The sequence below is a fragment of the Portunus trituberculatus genome, chromosome 23, assembly GCF_017591435.1.
Source record: "Portunus trituberculatus isolate SZX2019 chromosome 23, ASM1759143v1, whole genome shotgun sequence".
Classification (NCBI taxonomy): domain Eukaryota; kingdom Metazoa; phylum Arthropoda; class Malacostraca; order Decapoda; family Portunidae; genus Portunus; species Portunus trituberculatus.
The window spans coordinates 10311488-10327269 of record NC_059277.1 but is presented as its reverse complement, the minus strand read 5'-3'; the positions used below and the strand labels follow the sequence as shown (position 1 = coordinate 10327269).

At 39.2% G+C, this 15782-nt stretch overlaps 1 protein-coding gene and 1 non-coding gene across 2 annotated transcripts in view; one reads left to right on the top strand and one right to left on the bottom strand.

The window, feature by feature from the left end:
- Positions 1 to 15782, top strand: part of LOC123507674 — a 190876-nt gene that overhangs the window by 35326 nt on the left and 139768 nt on the right.
- Positions 1533 to 1604, bottom strand: Trnav-gac. The gene has a single exon. It is a non-coding gene; the product is annotated as a tRNA-Val (tRNA).

Genomic DNA, 15782 nt, shown 5'->3' with positions numbered 1-15782 from the left:
AAGAATCAAGGTAGATCAGTTAATGGGTAGATGGAACGATAGATTAACTGAAAGATTGTTTGATAAATTAATAGATAGGTAGGTGAGCGAGTTAATTGGTCGTAAATAGTGATAAAGGCGCTACTACTAATTATTAACAGTAGCCTGAGAGATTGTCAAAATTATCAGTGCACAGTTAGATAGAAGGGTAGATAAGCAGACGAAAGGTTAAACAGATAGATAGACAGATAAATATATAGATAGATAGTACATACATGCATACATAGACAGACCAACTATTTCCTACGGCAAACTGTACTAGACAATAACAAACCACACAAGACATCAGCCCATCACACCACATACATACTCCATCAACACCACACCAACACAACACCACCACAACACCAGCACAACACCACCACGCCATCACGCCACCACACCACCACATAACACCACCACAACACCACCACCACATGACCACAGCACCACCACCACACCACCACACCACCACAGTGCCACCACAACACCACCACAACACCAGCACACCACCACGCCATCACGCCACCACACCACCACATAACACCACCACAACACCACCACCACATGACCACACCACCACAGCACCACCACCACACCACCACACCACCACAGTGCCACCACAACACCAGCACAACACCACCACGCCATCACGCTACCACACCACCACACAACACCACCACAACACCACCACCACATGACCACACCACCACAGCACCTCCACCACACCACCACACCACCACAGTGCCACCACAACACCACCACAACACCACAACACCACAACAACACCACCACACCATCACCACACCACTACAACACCACCACAACACCATGAATAACCGTAGTCCAATAAGCGGGTTAGTCTTTCCCTTTCTGCACTCATAAAAAAAAAGTAGCAACGAACTTATTTCATCATGTTTTTTTTTTTATCTTTATCTTGTCAGGTATGCAAATTAGGCTCGGATTGAGAGGACAGTGTGTGTGTGTGTGTGTGTGTGTGTGTGTGTGTGTGTGTGTGTGTGTGTGTGTGTGTGTGTGTGTGTGTTTCCTTCTCTTTCCTCCATTTTTCCCCTCCTAGATATCTCAATTCGATCGTGTCCTCCTCCTCCTCCTCCTCCTCCTCCTCCTCCTCCTCCTCCTCCTCCTCCTTCTCCTCCTCTTTTCCTGCCAAATCCTTCTTTATATAATTGGTGATTAAGATGCCAACACGTTCCTCTTATCTTCAAATCACTGTTGTGTGTGTGTGTGTGTGTGTGTGTGTGTGTGTGTGTGTGTGTGTGTGTGTGTGTGTGTGTGTGTGTGTGTAATTCACCTCGGTCGTCTGCTGTTCACCCAGCCAGTCTTCCCCATTACGGAGCGAGCTCAGAGCTCATAGACCGATCTTCGGGTAGGACTGAGACCACAACACACTCCATACACCGGGAAAGCGAGGCCACAACCCCTCGAGTTACATCCCGTACCTATTTACTGCTAGGTGAACACACCCCACACATTAAGAGGCTTGCCCATTTGCCTCGCCGCAGCCGGACTCGAACCTGGGCCTCTCGATTGTCAGTCGAGCGTGCTAACCACTACACTACGCGGTGTGTGTGTGTGTGTGTGTGTGTGTGTGTGTGTGTGTGTGTGTGTGTGTGTGTGTGTGTGTGGAATGAGGCTTAAAATACGAGTTTATCAAATTGAATGTTTCTAATCCAATTTATCTTTTTTCCCCAAATCCCTAAATCCACAATGTATTATTTGCTTGTTTTTTGACTCGTAATGTTTTTTGTGTGTGTGTGTGTGTGTGTGTGTGTGTGTGTGTTTAGGGTAAGTTTATTTTTTTATTGATATTTCTAAGTCTGTGCTTTTTTTTCCTTCATTGTACTTACAGTGGGACAATTTCGGAAAAAAAATGTCAATATATATATTTGAAATTTTTAGCTCACTTGTATTTATCGATTTTCCAGTAATCTTCATATTTTTCTCTTATTTTTTATGTATTCATTCCTACTCGAGGTCTTAATTCTAGGGGCAGAGAATTAGGAGTGGTCTCTCTCTCTCTCTCTCTCTCTCTCTCTCTCTCTCTCTCTCTCTCTCTCTCTCTCTCTCTCTCTCTCTCTCTCTCTCTCTCTCTCTCTCTCTCTCTCTCTCTCTCTCTCTCTCTCTCTCTCTCTCTCTCTCTCTCTCTCTCTCACATTCACATCTTTTCATTCTCCTGTTTTTTTTTCTCTCGACTCAAAATGCAAAAGTTAGGGAAACTTATATACCGGCCAACTGACTGACTGACTGACTGACTGACTGACTGACTGACTGACTGACTGACTGGGTGCATGACAGAAGACTTCTTTTCTATAACTGGGTATTGACGACGAAAGAAGAATAAAGAGCGAGCGAATGGGAAGAAAGATGGAGGGAGAGAGAGAGGGAGATGGGAAAGTGGAGGACATAAGAGTGGGGGGAGTGAGAGAGGAGAGAAAGAGAAAGGATAATTGGAAAAAAGAGAAGGGGGTAGAGAACAAAGGAAAGGAGGAGAGATGGAAAGACTAAGAGAAGGGTCGAGGAAAAGGATGAGAGGATGGAGGAAAGAATGAGAGGAGGAAAAATTTGAAGAGAAAGGGAATAGTAAACTAAAAAATGTAAAAAAAGGAGGAGAGAGAAAAAATTAAGAGGAAGATTGAAGCAATGACGTGAAGTTTGGCGAGAGAGAGAGAGAGAGAGAGAGAGAGAGAGAGAGAGAGAGAGAGAGAGAGAGAGAGAGAGAGAGAGAATTGAACAGATAAGACAAAAATAAAATAGAATAGTTTACTTTTATCTTTACTACTTGCATGGAAAATTTCAACTAAAAATCTCACTTCAATTTCTCTCTTGAATCTTAAAATCCTCCTTTTTCTTTTTATTTTCTTGTTTTTTTCTTCTTTTTCCCCCTCTATATTCCTCCCACCTTCGTACCCTCCCTCCTTTCTTTCCTTTCTCGTCTCATTTTTCTTTTCCCTTTCTCTCTTTTCGCTTTTTTCTTTCTCTTTATTTTTCTCTCCGTTTTCGAACTTTTTTCCAAACTTTTTTTTAGTATTGTTTTCGTATTCTGGCTTTTTACTTGCTCTCTCTCTCTCTCTCTCTCTCTCTCTCTCTCTCTCTCTCTCTCTCTCTCTCTCTCTCTCTCTCTCTCTCTCTCTCTCTCTCTCTCTCTCTCTCTCTCTCTCTCTCTCTCTCTCTCTCTCTCTCTCTCTCTCTCTCTCTCCTTTTATGCTAATTTGTGTTGATGTTCTTTATTTTTCTTTAGTAGTATATGTAACTTGCATTTCTCTCCGTTACTTGCCTTTTCCTCCCTCCCTTCCTTACCTCCCTTCCTCCCTCCTTTCCTTCCTTCCTTCCTTCCTTCTTTCCTTCCTTCCTTCCTTCCTTCCTTCCTCTTTCCTCCGTATAAAAATCCAATATTCAATTTGAGTAAGGTTCAGAAAAAAAATCTCATTGACGTTTGGACTATAACGTAAAATTTGTGTGTGTTTGTGTGTGTGTGTGTGTGTGTGTGTGTGTGTGTGTGTGTGTGTGTGTGTGTGTGTGTGTGTGTGTGTACGTGTGTGTGTTATGGATGAGAGGGATTACGCAGGGGTATTTATCGGCCGGAATGGTGGTGATGGTGATGAGTGGTGATGAGTGGTGATGGAGGTTAATGATGGCCTCCAATTGTGTGTGTTATGGTGGTGGTGATGGTGTGGAGGTCTGATGGTGATGGTGGTGGTAATTCCATGACTAAAATGTCTCCCTTTTGTTGTGGTGATGTGATTATGATCCATGTGGTGGTGATGGTGATGATTATTTAGTTTTGATGGTGTTGTGGTGTTGTGTTGCTAATGGTTAATAGGATGGTTAGTCGTGATAGTGTAATGGTGATGGTGATGGCAGAATATTGACAAAATGGTAGTGATAGTGATAGTAGAATATGATGGTGGTGATGGTGGTGGTAGTGGTGGTGGTGGTGGTGATGGTGGTGGTGTCTAGGGTAACATCTGTCCTTGTTTTGGCCTCTCCCACGAGAAATAGAGAAAGTAGATGCTCCCGTGTCCATCTCTCTCTCTCTCTCTCTCTCTCTCTCTCTCTCTCTCTCTCTCTCTCTCTCTCTCTCTCTCTCTCTCTCTCTCTCTCTCTCTCTCTCTCTCTCTCTCTCCTCTCCTTTCCTCCTTTCCTTTCCCTCTCCCTCTCTCTTTCCCTTTCCCTTATTCCTTTCCTCTTCCCCTCCCATCATCCTCTACTTTCTTCCTTTCCTTTCCACTGTTTTTCTTTCTTCATTCTTTGGTTCTTCATTTTCTATTTTTTTCCTTTTCTTTTCTTTCGCTCTCGTTCTTCCTTCCCCCTTATTTCTATTCCCTCTCCCTCTCTTTTTCTATCCCTATTCCTTTCTCTCTCTTCTTGGCTTTTCATTTTTCCTTTCCTACATCCTTATTTCCCCTCTCTCTCTCTCTCTCTCCCTTTTTCTTTATTTTCCTTCTTTCTTCATCCTTTCTCTTCTGTCATTTCCCTCTTTACTCTCTTCTTTCTTTCTCTTCTGCTTTTGCCTCTTCTTCTATCCGTCTTATCCTCATTTTCTTTTAACTTTCACTCTTTCTTTCTCTCTTTCTTTCTCTTCTGCCTCTTTTTCTATTCGTCTTTTCTTATTTTTTTCTTTTTTCACTTTCTTTCCTTCTTTCTTTCTCTTCTGCTTTTGCCTCTTTTTCTATCCGTCTTATCTTCATTTTCTTTTCACTTTCACCTATCATTTTTCCATAGACCCTTTCTGGTGTCAATAAAATCGTCTCATCGTATTTAAATCTCCAGGTAATATCTTGTCCCAGTCCTGAAGGGGTTAAGCATCCGTATACACAGTGAAGTGAACGATCGGAGTCCTGGAAAGTAAGGAAATATTAGACAAGGAGACGTAAGATTTCCTCCTTCCTCCTTCCCTCCTTTTTCTTCTTCCTTTCCTACTCAAGCATTGACTCGTTGTGTTGCAAGAAGAATGACAGAATCTTTCCTCTTGTTCTTTTTTTCCTTCCTCTTTGTTTCCTCCTTTGTTTCCTTTTTGTGCCATTTCCTTCATTACTTGTTTTCTTAATGCTTGATTAGTTTTCCTGACACATATATCTCTCTCTCTCTCTCTCTCTCTCTCTCTCTCTCTCTCTCTCTCTCTCTCTCTCTCTCTCTCTCTCTCTCTCTCTCTCTCTCTCTCTCTCTCTCTCTCTCTCTCTCTCTACTTACCATACACAGAATATTTTTTTTATTTCTACCATGTGGGCTTTTCACGGGAATTTCTGGGCTAAAGGGGATACTTTTTGGGGTACCTCCTATCTCAAAGCCCACCCGCTAGGAAACCGTTGCCCCGAGTGAGGAAGCCCAACCTACACTCGGACCGTGGACAGGATTCGAACCCGTGCGCTTGGAGACCCCTCGGACCCCAAAGCACGCATGGTTCCCTTTACCTTCTACTTACTTATTTTCCTTTCTATTTCCTTCTCTTTATATCTTGTTTTCTTTTTGGTTCACAGTCCATTTTCTTTTTCCCTCACATCAAATTTCCTTCTCTTTCTTCCCATTTTTCGTTTTCCTTACTCTCTCTCATTATTTTTTCTCTCTCTCCTCTTTCTATTCCATTTCTTTCTCTCATATTAATTCGTCTCCTTTTCTTTTCTGATTTTTTTTCTGTTTCTTGCTATTTTTTTGTTTTATTTCTTTGCGGAATCATATAAGACACATCGCTGATTATTTATTTACTTTTATTTTCTTTATTTTCCTTTTCATCTCTTTTCCTTCACTTTCTTTCGTTTATTCGTATTTTATTTTTACCACTACATTTTTTTCAACATTAATATTTCTGCATTATGATCCACTTGCTTCTTCTTTTCTTGTTTTCCTTATTTCTCTTATTTTTCCTTTTAATCTCTTACGGTTCTTCCACTCCTTCATTTCTTGGTTATCGTCTTATTTTATTTTTTCCTTGTAATCTCTCTCTCTCTCTCTCTCTCTCTCTCTCTCTCTCTCTCTCTCTCTCTCTCTCTCTCTCTCTCTCTCTCTCTCTCTCTCTCTCTCTCTCTCTCTCTCTCTCTCTCTCTCTCTCTCTCTCTCTCTCTCTCTCTCTCTCTCTCTCTCTCTCTCTCTCTCTCTCTCTCCCTTTCCTTTCTTCGTTCTCCTTTTTATTTGTTATTTTTCTTCTTTCTCATATACTCCTTTTTTTTCTCTCTTTTTCTCACCCACACCTTTTCCTTTTTTTCTCTCTCCGTTCCCTATCACCCTTTCTTTCTCCTCCAAATTCCTTTCCTTTCTAATCTCCTTTTTTTCCTAATCTTTCTTCCCTCTCACATCCTCCTTCTTTTAACTCCACTTTCCTTCACACCTTCTCTCTCCCAGTCCTCTTTCCTCCCTCGCTGTCAGGACAACACTGCGATATCCCTTGTGGGTGAGACAACTTCCCTCTCCTGTTTCCCGTGCGTCCAGATTTCACTCGCCTCACCTTCAGAGTTCTTAGTTAAGTTCCCAGAGGCTCAGAGTGATGTAGGTCCGTCCCTCGAGCACCAACAGGCGGCGTATATACACTGTCACGATGGCACTTCTTCACCTAAGTAATAGCTCTTGTCTGGAAGTGTGTTGGGGGTTTGGATGCGGGAGAGACCAGTGGGAAGGGTATGTGTGAGAAGGTGAATTCATGTGTGTGTTGGGATGGTGGATTGATGCCTGTGCAGGTGTTTTTTGAGTGCATGTGTGTGTGTCTGTGGAGGTGTGTAGGTGTGAATGTGGGTGTGTATGAGTGGGTACGAAGCGGTGGGGATAGTATGGCGTGGAATGGGGGGATGGGAAAAGCTTCTTAAAGGATGGGGCAGAGTCGTGGATGAGATGGTGCTGAAGTGATGGGATAGACAGGCCAGAAAATGAGGAGAAAAGAAGAGAGAAAGAGAGAGAAAGAATAGAAGATTTTTAGCGTGAGACGAGAAGGTAAATGAAGACTCGAAGATTGAAATAAGAAAAGGAAGGAGAAAGAAAAATAAAGGAAACAGATAAAGAATCTAAAATGAAGTTGTTTATGTTTTTTTTTTCTTTCTCTCTGTTTATTTTAATTTTTTTCTGATCATCGGCGTCTGAAAAGGAAGATTTTACATGATAATTATTCTCTCTCTCTCTCTCTCTCTCTCTCTCTCTCTCTCTCTCTCTCTCTCTCTCTCTCTCTCTCTCTCTCTCTCTCTCTCTCTCTCTCTCTCTCTCTCTCTCTCTCTCTCTCTCTCTCTCTCTCTCTCTCTCTCTCTCTCTCTCTCTCTCTCTCTCTCTCTCTCTCTCTCTCTCTCTCTCTCTCTCTCTCTCTCTCTCTCTCTCTCTCTCTCTCTCTCTCTCTCTCTCTCTCTCTCTCTCTCTCTCTCTCTCTCTCTCTCTCTCTCTCTCTCTCTCTCTCTCTCTCTCAATATAGGGTATTTCTTTCAGTCTTTATCTACAAGTTTTCCATTTCCAAACCGTAATAGGCGGCTTCCTTCTTTTTGCCTTCCTTCTTCCTCTTTCTCTCCTCCTTTCCTCCTTCCCTCCTTCTTTTCTCCACCTCCTCCTCTTCCTCCTCTTCCTCCTTCTCCTCCTCCTCCTCCTCTTCCTCCTCCTCCTCTTCTTTGCTCCACACCGGAGATAAAACACCCTTGGATGCTGACAATCGGACAGAAATTTTCCGTTCTTTCCACCAAAAACACTCCGCCTTACGCTTGGTTTCTGTGTTTCTGTGTCTCCCCGTTTTCTTTTTCGCACCTTTTTTGTTTTTTTCCTTTTTTTCCTCTTTTCTTTCTTGTGTTTACATGTGTGTGTGTCTTTTTCTTTTTCTTTTGTCTTGTATTTCCTTTTGTTGTCCTTCATATTTTGTTTTTATTATCATTTCTTTCTTTCCGTTTTTTTTTTCTCATTATCTCTTTCTTTTTTCTTTACAGTGCATTTTCTTAATATCTATTCCTATTTTTTTTCTTATGATTTCTGATGGTTTTTTTTTTTTTTACTTTTTCGTTTCTGTTAACATTCTTTTCTTTACGTAATGATTTCTTTTACTCCATTTTTCATTATATCTTTCCTCTTCGTATCTATATTCCGATGCTCTCTTTTTTTACTTCCCTTTTCTTCTTTTTTTCTCTTTCCATCCTTTTCCCGTATTTATGTGTGTATCGGTTCATTTTTCTCTATCTTCTTGTTCTTCTTTCCTTTCCTCGGTTTTTTCCACTTTCATCACTGTTTGTTTTTTATTAGTTTAGTTTATTTTTAGTTTTGATATTCACGTTTCTTTAATTTTTATCTATTTTCTATTTTTTTCAATTTCGTATCGATGTATTTATTTTTTCTGGGTTCTTTGATAAATTGCTTTTTTTTTTCTTTTTGATACTTTAAGGTTTTTCATTTTCTTGCCTTTGTTATGAATGTTTTAATCTTTCTGGTGTTTTTATTATATGCCTCTTTACTTTCTTTTAATTTATTTTTGTATTACACCTCTGTATTTTTTATATTTCATGATGTCCGTAGTGTGTGTGTGTGTGTGTGTGTGTGTGTGAGAGAGAGAGAGAGAGAGAGAGAGAGAGAGAGTGTGTGTGTGTTGACTTGACTTGATCAGAGGAAAGAAAAAAAATGGAACCTTTATTATCTTTTGCTCCATTTTCTTCCCAAACATTGGAAAGAAAACGAAGGCAGGGAAGGAAAAAGGGAAAGAAGAAGAAGTAAGAGGAAAAAACACGATGCTGGAAACGACCGCATGGAAAATAAACTGGAGAAGCAAAGGGATATAAAAATCAGGAATGAAAGTAGGGGAGGAAAAGAAGCAGAGGATAAAAATGAGAAGGAAGAAGAGGAGAAATAAATGATGAAAAGCTTAAAGAAGATTATGTTGATTAAATTTCCGCTTCAATGGCTTTCACTACCGAGAGAAAGAGAAAGAGAGAAAGAGAGAGAGAGAGAGAGAGAGAGAGAGAGAGAGAGAGAGAGAGAGAGAGAGAGAGAGAGAGAGAGAGAGAGAGAGAGAGAGAGAGAGAGAGAGAGAGAGAGAGAGAGAGAAAGAGAGAGAGCCAGTGAAGTTGTCATGCTAAGTATAAACAAAATAACGGAATAAGAAGCTAATAAAAAGTGAAAACATCATTTATAGTGCCAAAAATAAAGAGCACGAAATAGAAGCAGTAATTTAGCAAGACTATAAACACAATCAAGATAATTATTAAAAGAGACAAACTGAAATAAAACCACTACATTCAAGAAACTGTATATAATTTTCCACAGAAGGAAAGAAAAGTGAAATATAATACCAACAAAAATTAAACCTAATGAGAAGATTGTCAAAATAGAAAAGAGAATGAAGAGCATTGCTGAAGTGAGAACGTTTGTGATTCTCGAGACTGGAGAACCTTAATTATAGGGGTAGAGGGTGAGGGGACAGGGGAGAGGGAGGAAGAAGGAGAGGTGAGATTGAGACTGAGGGGATTTCAGTGGAGGATAAAGGGGCAAGATTTAGGGAGAGAAACGTGTTAAGAAAATAGGAAAGGGGAAGAAAGAGGTAAATTGGGAGAGAAAGTGTGTGCGTGGGAGAATGAAGGAATGGTGTGGTGGAAGATAAGACGCAGATGTATAAAAGGAAGAAGAAGAAAAAGAAGAAGAAGAGAAAGAAAATTAGAAGAAGGAGACAAAGTAATTAAATAGAAAGACGGAAAGTGAATAGAGAGAGAGAAAATGTAAAAAATAGACATACTGGGAAAGAATTAGATGAAATGTCAGGAAGCAAACTAATAAACGAAGATATAGACTGATAAAGAAAAAAAAAAGAAGCGGAATAGAGAAAACAGAAAAGGCTCTGAAATATTATCAATTGAAATGAAATAATATGAAATGTAGTGAAAAGTATAAAAATGAATTGTGGAAAAGGCTAAATACAAAATAAGAACAAAAACGTACAAAGTCAGAAAATTAAACGAGAAAATTCAAGGAAAAGCTCAGAAGTAGTGCGGAAAATTATCAGGCAGAAGCAAACACAGCCATTATTTTCCAACACGGCGGCCATCTTTGTTGACGTTTAGACTCCAGCCATCCGGATTTCTAGAGGCGTTCGCGTAACTCTCACCTTCTTCTACTCCTCGCCCTTCCTTTGTGTTCCTTCGTGTTCTGAATGACCGATGAACACGCCAGATGAGTTTCCCTAATTTTCTTCTCTCTTGAGTTAAGTTATAATTCAATTTTTCTTATCGAGATTGCTAGTAGTTAATTATTTTGTATGCTTTAATGACTAAGTACCGAAAAATATACATACTCTCGTGTTTTTACAAGTCTCTTAATATCTCCAATCTGTCAATCAGTTTTTTTTTTCTAGTAATGTCAGTTGTATGGTAGCAAATAAGGAAATTACTCAGTTTTATACCCATTTTTTTTATACCATTTGGACTTTTCACGGGAATTTATGGGCTAAAGGGGATACTTTTTGGGTACCCCCTATCTCAAAGCCCACCCGCTAGGAAACCGTTACCCCGAGTGAGAAAGCCCAACCTACACTCGGACCGTGGACAGGATTCGAACCCGTGCGCTTGGAGACCCCTCGGATCCCAAAGCACGCATGGTTCCACTGTACCACGGCGGCCCCGTAAATTTCTACTCATTTTAATCGATATTATTGTCTATTACTAATTTCTGCGTTCTAAAATTCGCGTGCTTTCCAAATATTACTGATTGCGTGTTTATCTTCTCTCATCGCATCTGATTCTGGCTCAGTGTGGTTATAATCTCTTTTAATATTCTCTTCACGTGTGGATGAGGCAGCTAAGGTCATAAAAATGGCCAGAAAAAGCTGCTTAATTGCCTTCGCTCCAAAAAGAACAGCAGTAAAGTGCTTGATTATTTGTTTATTCATTTATATTTCTTTTTATATTTAGTTTTTCATTAGTTCGTTTTGCCATTTGTTTATTTATTTGTTCATTTATCAGCTTTTTGTTCATTTATTTATCTTTTTCTTTCTATCGCTGTTCATTTATCAACTCAATCATTTGTTTTCATTTATTCATTTATACAGTCATTCTTTTCCCATAGCTCTATTTATTTATTCTTTTTTTGCTGTTGTTCAGTTACTCTTTTTTTTTCGTCATCTTCATTCATTCTTGTACTATTTATTTATTTGTTTATTTATTTTCTCTGTTAATCAATACATCAATCATTCACTCATTTATCAACCTTTTTATGAATAGTGTTTTTTAATTCATCCATAGATTTACTTACTTTCATTCATTTCTCTATTCATCCAATTAGCCTTTCATTTCTTTTTATTACTTTTTTTATTTCTTTATCTAACTATTTGTATTTTCACTAGTCAATCCACTAACTCATTATTTTCTTTATATATCAGTTTCTTAGTTCACCACTTGATGCACCCAACCACACACACACCTTTAATCATTCTCTGTCCACGTAAAGAAAACATTCAGCCGTGACAGGCGACGTGCGGTAGCGAGTGAGGGAAGGACATCACCTGGTACTACAATCCATTGCCCCATGCAATAACACCGCTGGGAGGAGGAGGAGGAGGAGGAGGAGGAGGAGGAGGAGAGTGATGGTATGGTACGAGGATGGGGAAGAGGAGGGATATGTGGAGGTGCTGGTGGAGAGATGGAGGGGGAGATAGAATGGTAGGAGGAAGATGTTTAAGAGGAGGAGGAAGAGGAAGGCAGAGGAGGAGGAGGAGGTGGAGGAAGAGGTGGAGTGTAATTGTGTTGGAAGAGGAGGACGACTGCGAGAGAGGAGGAAGGAGAGAGACTGAGAGAGAGAGAGAGAGAGAGAGAGAGAGAGAGAGAGAGAGAGAGAGAGAGAGAGAGACAGTGGGGTGGTTTACCAGTAACAGTAACCGTAAGAGCCACAAAAAATATACAAGAACATTTAGACGAGAGGAAGAGGACAAAGAGGAGAAGGAGGAGGAAGAAGAAGAAGAGGAAGAGGAGGAGGAAGAGGGAATGTAGATGGTGTACTGAGCCACCCTTCCCAACACCCAGGCAGCGGGGAGACAAAGCTTGGTGTGGGGAGAGTAAAGTTTTTCACCGTGGCGTTATTTGGTCTTGTCAAGTTATGATACTGTTCCCGCATCGAAGCGCCGGAATGGAAGCCGGGACTCCCATAGGTAAAGATTTTTGTGTGCGTCTAGATGTATGAGTGTCTGTGTGAGTGTTCCGGTGTGTTGATGTGTGGGTGTGAGAGTCGTGTGTGTGTGTGTGGGTTAATGTGGGTTTTAATGTGTGTATGAGTGTGCAAATGTGAGTGTTTTATTCAAATTCATTTCTCCTATTTATGTATTATAAAGTTTATGCGCGTATTTGAAGAATCTGTTTTATGTGTTAATCTTTTTAGTACATATTGAACTTGGTTTGATCTGTTATTAGTATGCAAAGGGAAGAAAATGATGAGTTAACAAGAGAAAGACTACAATTCGCAATGAAATATGACATGTCCCTTCCGTAGAGTTTCACCTAAAATGCTTCCTTCTTTCCAAATCTTCTGTATTCACTTTAACTGTATCTGTAATTCTACACGCTAATTTCTTGTTCCACTCCAAAATCATCACTTTTTTCCCTCTTTTCTATTTATTAATTAACAATAGTGTGCTACATTTATATATAATCAATTATCATAAAGCATAAAGAATTACTGTTCATTTCAGTTGCTTTATATTCTCTCTCTCTCTCTCTCTCTCTCTCTCTCTCTCTCTCTCTCTCTCTCTCTCTCTCTCTCTCTCTCTCTCTCTCTCTCTCTCTCTCTCTCTCTCTCTCTCTCTCTCTCTCTCTCTCTTCTCGTTCCTGGCGCAGTCCTCGCATTCTGGTGCACATTCTCGCCTTATTTGTGTTAATCCGTCGACATCCACTAGGCATTGTTGTTGTCTTTAAAACATTCGGGACTCACGTTTGAATTATTGATTAAGCCTTGCCGCAGCAGCTTACACCAGGCTCATCTTCAGTGGTACGGCCCGAGCGCTGTTGCCTCTGCCTTCCCTCTCACTCCCTCACCCTCCCTCTTCCTCCTTCTCCCTCCCTCCCTCTCCCGATCTCCCTCTCCCTCCGCCTCACTTTGCAGTTTCCAGAGTATATTATTTTGTTTTCTGTTTCGTTTTCTTGTTGTTGTTTATTTCATTGGTGTTTTTATTTGGTGTTGGTTCTTGTTTTTGGTTTGGTGTCATGAGGTTGATTGTATTTTGTTGATTTTTTTTTTTTCTCTTTTGTTGGTTTATTTTTGTTGGTTTTGTGTTATCTTTTAGTTATTTTGTTCTTTTATTAGTGATATTTTCTTCCATTACCTGTTTTTTTTACGATTTTTCTATATTTGCTTCTTTGTGAATCTGCGAGTTTGTTTCTCTCTCTCTCTCTCTCTCTCTCTCTCTCTCTCTCTCTCTCTCTCTCTCTCTCTCTCTCTCTCTCTCTCTCTCTCTCTCTCTCTATATATATATATATATATATATATATATATATATATATATATATATATATATATATATATATATCGATCTGTGGGTGTCTTTGTTTGAATTCTTTTCTATTGTGAGTGTTTTCCTTTATATTTGACCTTTAACATATTTTTTTTGTCTCTATATTTATTTTTTCATGTTATTTTTTGTTATTTCATAGTTAAATTTAGGTCTTGAATTACTCCCTGATTAGAAACGTAACTTTACTTAATCATATTTTTTTTATTTCCCTTTTTTTCCCCTTTCCTTCTTTTTTTCGTTTTCTTTTTCCTCTCTTTTTTTCTCATTTACATAAATAATTTTTGTAGGTTGTGTAACTGTTCATCATTTTGTCTTTATTTTTTATTCCTCTCTCACCACAAATTTTTATCTCATCTTTTTTTTTTTTTTTTTCCTTATATGATTCTCCCAACGTTATTTAGTCTAACCTGATATTCTTCTGTTTCATTGTGTAAGCTTTTATTTGTCATTTCTTATCTTTCTTCGTGTGTCCACCTTTCTTCTTCTTTTTGCGTTTTTCCCTATATTTTCCTTCATAATTCTCGATACCTTCTTCATTCTACCTTTTTTTTCTCTATCTTTTTTTTCAAAGTGATATATTTTTATCCTTATCTCTGTTTTTCCTTTTATTTATCTTCTTTTATTTCTCTATTGTCTTCTTTATATCCTTATATAATTTTTACACCGACATTTTTCCTCCTCATCGTTCTATCATTACTCTAACTTTTTTTTTCAAAGTTATATAATTTTGCATCCTTATCCTTGTTTTTTACTTATATTTATCTTCTCCTTTTACCTTCATTGCTTCCCCTATTTCTTTACACAATTCTTACACTAATATATTCCCTTTTCGTTTTTCTACCATTATTAAACTTTTTCGAAGTTATATAATTTTTCATCCTTTTCCCTGTTTTTTCCTTTATCTTCTCTTTTCTTCCATTGTTTCCTCTTTTTCCTTACATAATTCTTACACTGACATATTTCCTCATCTTTCTACCATTACTTAAACTATTATTTTTTCGAAGCTTTATCATTTTTCATCCTTTTTCCTGTTTTTCTTCTATTGTCTCCTCTTACATTGATATATTTCCTAATCTTTTTTCTACCATTACTTAACCTCTCATATTTATCTTCTATCCATCTATTTTTTTTCTCGAGGCAATGTAAGTCTTTTCCTGCCAAAGCTGTGGGAAAAAAGAACATGAAGGGGTGAGGTAGACAATGTCCTTTTGCCCAATCCAGGGAAAGTGATTTGCGCCCCTACGTGACGCTCCAGTTCGGGGGATAATCCTGCTAAGCCCCGAGGGAGGCGAGGACGTGAAGGACTCTGACGTCATAGAGTGTGGGAGGAGGATGAAAAGTGACGTCAGAGGTGCCTTTGTGACGTTACCAAGAGAGAGAGAGAGAGAGAGAGAGAGAGAGAGAGAGAGAGAGAGAGAGAGAGAGAGAGAGAGAGCTAAGGGTAGTGAAAGTTGGCATTGTTATTCCTAATTGGTGATTTGACCGGATTTGTTGTTGTTGTTATTATTATTATTATTATTATTATTATTATTATTATTATTATTATTATTATTATTATTATTATTATTATTATTATTATTATTATTATTATTATTATTCATTATTATTATTATCATTATTGTTGTTGTTATTACTATTACTAATCATTTTATCAAGATCAAAGTTGCCGGATTTTTAAGTTTGAAATGGCTTTTTGTTTAAGAAATCATTTCTAAGGTCTCTCTCTCTCTCTCTCTCTCTCTCTCTCTCTCTCTCTCTCTCTCTCTCTCTCTCTCTCTCTCTCTCTCTCTCTCTCTCTCTCTCTCTCTCTCTCTCTCTCTCTTCACATCATCAACTGTGTTCGTCAATAACACCACCACCACCACCACTAACACCACTAACACCACCACAACCACTACCACCACCATCACCACTACCATCACCACCACCACCACCACCACCATCACCACCACCACCACCACCACCACCACCACCACCACTCCATCATCTTCCTTCACCAACACTGTTTTCTCTTTACGACCTGTATCATATTTTCCCTTCCATTACTGTGATGACTTTCTCACCATCATCACCACCACTATACACCCGAGGAACACAATCTCTCCTTCACCATCACCACCACCACCATCACCATCACCACTATCGAAGGATTCTGAAACACAAACTCAATAATCGTCACCTGGTATCCTTTTCTCACTCCTTCAGTATCCTGTCTTGGTATCCTTCTCTCGTATCCTTCGTCCTCCTTCCGTTCCTGGTATCCTGCACCTTTCATTCCTTCAGTCTCTTGGAAATTTTGTGTGTCTCTGTC